The sequence below is a fragment of the Henckelia pumila genome, chromosome 1 (assembly GCF_033568475.1).
Source record: "Henckelia pumila isolate YLH828 chromosome 1, ASM3356847v2, whole genome shotgun sequence".
Classification (NCBI taxonomy): domain Eukaryota; kingdom Viridiplantae; phylum Streptophyta; class Magnoliopsida; order Lamiales; family Gesneriaceae; genus Henckelia; species Henckelia pumila.
Genome location: NC_133120.1, coordinates 150,521,607 through 150,528,599, shown reverse-complemented (window position 1 = coordinate 150,528,599; position 6,993 = coordinate 150,521,607). Strand labels below are relative to the sequence as shown.

The window sequence follows — 6,993 nt, the reverse complement described above, 5'->3', positions numbered from 1 at the left end:
GGCCCGGTGACCTTCCTGATGATGTTTATGTATGATGAGCTTATGGATCCAGTTGAGAGGGCTGGTGAAGTGGCATCACAGAGGTGAAAATCCCACCGCCGCGTACGTTGTTTTAAGATTGATCAATCGTTTAATATGAGGCCACCGACATGGATACGACCTATTGAGAACTAAAAAATCATGATAAGTCATTTTATGAGATTTATTAAGTATGATGATATATGTTATAGCATGATGATAAAACAGTATAATTATTTATTTCATGTTTATATGCATATAATTTTAAGATCATGCACGTATAGTTATATTCACGTATTTTATATGACGTGTGCTTGTGTGTGGTTTCATGTTGTTACATAAGGATAGAACGTGCTAAGCCTCTAGGCTCACTAGATTTAAATGGTGCAGGTGAGCAGAATGTTAATGAGGATAGTGTGTTCCCGACTGGCGGCGAGGGCATATGAGTATCCAGGCGGCTAGAACCCGTGACCATTGCTCTATGATGATTTTTATGTTGAGATTTAGAACATTTGTTTTCGCACATGTTTATTATGTCAAATTTTTGTGTATGCATGGATTTTAGATTTAAGTATTTATTTTAATGTTTGCATGGATTTTGGTGTAGAATTATTATTTAGAAATGTCATTATGGAATTTTTATAAATGAATATTTAGTAATTAATTTTAAGTATTTAATTGCATGTGTGTACTTTTATTGTATTTATTGTGCATTTGTATTTTAAATTAAGTAAAGTTATTTTTTTAGTACGATATATATATGTATGGGCATATATATATTCATATTCATTATTTTATAGTTAGAGATTTTTTTTTTTAAAAAAAATATTTCAGTTGTAGTTTTAGGATGTTTCAAAGTCAATTGACAAAGGAAAGAAGCTTTATGTGAATAGGAGAAGTTCCAGAGATGATAGAAGACCATCCAAGAAGAAACATGAAGCCCTAGTTGCTGAAGAGAGCAAGACCAAGTGGGCAGAAACTGATAGTGACTCATCTGAGTCAGACTGCTCCTCCAACTCGAGTGATGATGAAGAAATTACTTGTTTAATGACCAATGATCAAGAACTGGAGTTTACTAGTGGGTAGGTATTTGACTTTAGTTCCGATGAATTTACACGAGATGATTTAATAAATGCACTTCATGAGATGGAAAATAGTACCAAATACTATCAATGGAATTTGAGGAATTTAAAGGGAAGCAACATGATCTGCATGACATCTCAATTGAACCCAATTGGGAACAACCATTCAAGTGAATCAGTTTTGAAGTAGAGATTACCAAATTGAAAATTGATAATGAGCAAGTAAAGACAAATTAGTGTAAATACACACTTATGATATTTCAAAATATTTTTCAAACTCTTTGCGAGCAGTCTTACTAGTGTTAACTATTAAGACTATTTTCTTTATCCTCAAAAACACTTTGGACTACAAAATTAGTGCGGATAAACAGTCCAAATGCTTTTGTGATATCTTTATATTCAAATAGGCATAGATAATAAAATAGATAATTAGTTGAAGTAAATAAGGAAATATATGCAAACCGTTGTCTATAAGCGTGTTGTTGTTGTGTGATAGACAACGGTAAAGAGAAAAGAGGAAAATAATCTCTATCTCCCTCACTCAATCCCTAACCCCCTTTCGTAAAAAAATCCCTAACTCCCCATCCATCACTTTCCTTCTCCCCTCTCCAATCCACCGCCGCTGACACCATGCACCGCCAGGAATGAGTCGGCCAACCCTCCTCCACTTAGCTATTGACCTTTTGCAGACCCGTGTTTTTCTCCCCCAACTTCCCGTTTCTTTCCAACTGCAGCTCGAATTTTTTTGGTATTTCGAGCTTCGTATGTGAGTATGGCGGCTGAGGAACAAAAAAGTTACAATCCCCAATTCACAACTCAATCTCAATCTCAATCTCAATCTCAACCTCCGAATCAGGTTTTTCCACCCACGCTCGGGGAACTCTGAAGCTGGTGGCGGACCCTTCATCCATAACGGCGACGATGGCTATGGTCGCCGTGACCACAGGTACTGCATAAGCTGAACCGAATATGAAGACCTTGGTTCCGACTAGGTATTTGCCTTTTACGAATTTGTTTTTTGAATTTCTATCTTGTAATTTGTTTTCCCAATTTTTGTTCAGGTAGGACATTTGACGTGGGAGTGGAGAAAAGGATTAAACAGTTACTTGCATCCATTTCTCTTTGCTGCTTTTTATAAAGTCCTTGCCTTTCTTCGACTTGATTCACCTTTGTTCATGGTAACTTCTGCTTGATTTTTCTGGTGGTTCTGAATTTTTGTGATGTCTTATACATGGCATACAATGACATTTCCCACACATACACTTTCTCACCCTACCTCTCTCTGTATTTAGCACTAGGTTAATGTGTGAAAATAGTTTTATATAAATGTTCTTTTATCCGTGCAGGCATTTTTGGATTTTAGATGTTCTGTGGTTGAAAAATCGCTTCTATTTTTTATTTTAGGTGCGGTTTCACAATGCTCGTACACCTCATTCATATTACAATGGTTTCGAACTGTTTTTATAGTTGTGTATTTAGGAACATTTTCAAAGCGTTCTACAAGTCGTGACGTGTAAGAACAATCTTAAACCATTCCTACATGCCTTGGATATAAGAGCGATTTGAAACCACTATTAATGTTAGCAATTAAAGAGCGGTTTGAAACCGATTGTGCACATTGGGCATATTAGAACGGTTATGTAATGCTCCTATTTTTGTGCATTTAGGAGTCGGTTCAAAGCGTTCTAAAATCAGTGAAGTGTAAGAACGGTCATCTACTGCTCCTACACGCCATGCATTTAAGAGTGATTAGCGAACGGTGTTGATGGTAGCAACTAAAGAGCAGTTTGAAACCGATCGTACATGTCGTGCATATCACAATGATTTCGAAACGTTTCTGTTATTTTGACTTTAAGATCAGTTTCAAAGTGCATTTAAATTTGTGAGGTGTAACAACGGTCTTACACCGCTCCTACACTTCATAGATATAAGTGCGATTTGCAACCTCTATTGAAGTTAGTAGTCTAAGAGCGGTTTCAAATGACTCTTGTATTCCATCTGTATAAGAGCAATAAATATATGACCAGTGTCAAACCGCTTTAAAAACCGTTGGTTGTAAGAATGGTTTGGAACCGGTCCACAAAATATATTTCATTTCGAAATAATTCCTCAACCAATAAAATAGATAAATAATATACATCAAATAAACAATAAAAAAAAACCTTCATATCCAATAATTCAATAAAAAAAATGAATGCTAGCATTAATTAATAAAAAAAACTATTATTCAAAAAAATATATCAATAATAATCCAATTTCTAATATAAAATAAATAAAAATAATTCAAATTCATCAATAATACTCCAAATCCTAATAAAAGTAAATGAAAATATTTCATGTGTCGGGTTCATCTTCACATCCTCTGTTACTCGTATCTTCTCTATGAGATCTTCCACCTATATTTTAACTTTAACATTCGTTTGTTTGCCATACTAAATATCAAATCTGAAAAAAAAATTGAAGCAGTGCATTAAAAATATGCAGTTTTATTACTCAAATCAAACAAAATTTGGCATCGTTCCGAAATACAAAAAGTATAAAAAAAAATCCAATTTGGTGATGAGTAATTTTGAAGAACTAAACAGTGAAGCAAATTGCTAGAAACAAATTGCATTGGACGGTCAAATAAATTCAAAAATAAACAAAATACAATTTTATTTTTATTTTTATATTTGATAGGATGTAGTTCTGTTATGCTTATAAATTCAAAATTAAAAAGATAGAAGTAAATATATGTATAGGGATGCACGTTCTAGTATATCGAAACCATCATCGCAATTTTAATTAAATTAATTTTACATTCCTTGGTAAAATTATTTTGTACACAAATTAATAAGGTTGGAAAACCAAGGATTAAAAAAACATTAAAAAAATATATTTAATGAAAGTTTAAAATTTAAACATTTGATCAATTATCATCGTAGTCAATAATCAAATACTACAATACAAAATACAAAGTCAAATAATCCAAATTTCAGGATCCAACAAATGCAAAAATGTAAATGCTTGAGACTTGTAGGCAGAATTCCTTAAGCAGAATATTTGTTCATTTGATTTCTAAAAAGATCTGAGAAAAACAAAAAAAATATTTAGACAAAAATTTATTTGTGTTCCTAAATGACACGCGACAAACGAATCATGTATGAAACAAATTATAAAAACCTATCAATTACCAATTGATCAAGATTCAAGAAAAACGTAAAACCATGTAAGGAGTGTTCTACAAATTTTTTAGTGCAAGAAAGTAACCACATGTTGAAAAATAAATTACCTCCAAAAGCGGAAAGAAAACGTAGTTCGTGAAAGAAGAATTGAATGACGAGGGAAGATAAGAATTGAGAAAAAGACTGTGTATAAATTTTTGTACGACACTTTAAAACTTTAATAGGAAGGCAAAAGTTTTATAGAGATTAAATTAAACGATTAAGGAACTTTAAAATTTTAAATGAAAGTCTATCTTTTCAGAATTTTTGATTTGAGAAACTTTGATGGATTATCTTTATCACTACAATTTTGAAATTATAGAGAACTTTTGGTGGAGATATTTTTTTAATTCAAATGGTGAAATGAAAACTTTGGCGGTAAAACACGATCTACCGCCAAAATTTTTGTATTTATAAAATTGAATATACTGTTAAATAAAAAAATTCAGGAAACCAACATTATAATCTAATCAATTAAAAAAATTCAGATTGTGTCGTGAAGATGATCATATAAATTTATTTTATCATTTTCAGATTTTATGAAATTTTAGATTCCAAAAAATAAATAAATATTGAGATACCAAAACATCAAAATTATCTTATATAAACCACCTTCTAGAATATTGATAAATAATTTTGATTTATAACCTTAAATTGGAAGGATTTGTGTAGATTTAATTAATTTTAATTAAAATTTTCCATTTCAATTATAGAATATATTATTTATATTTTGTTATTTTGTGGATTTCAGTTTTAACTTTTAATTTTTGACTTTCATGCTTCTTTTTAAGCGTTATACATATTTAATTAATAAGGTAAAAAAAATAAAAAATTACTTGATAATATTTTTAAGACCATGTTTTTAAAATGAATCGGAGACTTTACTAGTTGATTTTTAAAAAACTTTATTTGCATTCATTTCCACTACACTTTGTGCATTTGACATTTATTTTCCGTATGTAGTGTAAAATTATAGCATCCAAGAGAAGTAGGGTTGTCAAAATTCAACCCAACCCGTCAACCTGACAAAAATCAAGCTGAAAAATATCGGGTTAAAATTAGAGGTTTTGATTTCGATTCGAATTGTGTTGACCCGAAAACTAATCTGGAAAAAAATTAACCGAGTTCGGGTAAACTCAGGTTGACTCGAGATGACCTGATTATTATTATTATTATTATTATTATTATTATTATTATTATTATTATTATTATTATTATTATTATTATTATTATTATATAAAATTAATAAAGATTTACTATATTTTTATATGTTGTATATTTGAAAAAAATTAAAATTATTGTACTTTGCTATAATAGATTTTCGTCATTTAATGTTTATTTTGCATAATTTTGATATTTTCAAATAATTTTTTAAATAAGTATGCTTTAATATTTATACAGCTAGATTTTCAAATTTAAATAATATATAAGTTTAGATTTGATTATTATGTGAATATTACTATTATTAATGTATGTTTTAAATTTTTATTTAATTATTAATTTAAAAAATAAAAAAATCGTGTTAGTTCGGGTTAGTCGGGTTTCGATTTGGATTGGATATTTTTGGGTTGGTTTGGGTTTGTGTAACGCCCCGTTTTTATCTTAATTGATGTTATTTGAGATATCCGGTGATTTCATAATTCGAGATCGGACTTTTTATTAATCAGGGACCTTTTTGCAATTTTCGGAAATTTCAGGGACTAAAACGTAAAAAGTGGATTTGTTATATTATAGACTTGTTGACTAAGTCTCTCATTCCTCCCTTATCTCCTCCAACTCGGTTTTACTCCATGGAAGGCGCCCAAAGATTTTCCAAGCTTTTGTGATTTCATTCCTAGCTCAATTCGTCCGATAGAATTGATTTCTGACTAGATATCTGTGATCACAACGACGAGTGCTCCGTTTGGAAGTAAGTTTATCTTAATTCTGAGAAGTTTGAATTATTGATGTTGTCAGAATTTGTTTATATTCGGAGAGGATGATTATGAGTTAGCAGTGATCGTTTATCTAAGACGGTTCGAAGATCTAACGACAATCGGAATTGTTATGATTTTTCTTGTCATTTTCGAAAATGATGATTTTGAGATGTGTTGATTTTGTGTTGGGTTTGATGTTTGAGGATTGTAATGAGTATTTTGAGCTGTTGTTTTGCTGTCTGCATTTCCGGATTGGTCAGTTTATAGCCGTTATACCGTCAGTTTGAGTTTTGGATATCGTTTCGATGTTTTGATCGTATTGAGTTTTGATGGAGTTTTGATATCGATTTTGATACGTGACTTCTTCTGATAGATTGATTGGGAGTCCTTGAAGTTGCTAGAGTTGCAGTTTTTGGCAAGTTTGAAAGAGTTGAGCCGGTATAGTATCGATGTCTTTCTATATCGATTAATGAACTTGATTGGATAGTTTTTGAATTGAGAATTGTTGTTTTCAGATTGAAGTTTTGGAACGACAAAGAAGAGGTATAAGACGACTTCGTAATGGAATGGGACGATTAACTCGAATCAGGATTGACTCGAGTGTCCTAGAAGAAATCACATATTGCATGTTTTGATTTCTTATTTGATTATATGATTGAATTTATATTGAGTGCATTAGATTACATTGCATTCATATTGAGCCTTGATTTGTTCAATTTGAATTAGACGATCTAGGGATTGTAGTCGAGTAGCTTGGTAGGTGATTTACTACCT

General features: G+C 31.1%; 1 long non-coding RNA gene across 1 annotated transcript; it reads left to right on the top strand.

Annotated features, from left to right (window-relative positions):
- Positions 1-1,694: 1,694 nt before the first annotated feature.
- On the top strand, positions 1,695-6,657 carry LOC140882127 (uncharacterized). Its single transcript, XR_012150140.1, has 3 exons — positions 1,695-2,046; positions 2,162-2,278; positions 6,593-6,657. It is a non-coding gene; the product is annotated as an uncharacterized lncRNA (long non-coding RNA).
- Positions 6,658-6,993: the final 336 nt, after the last annotated feature.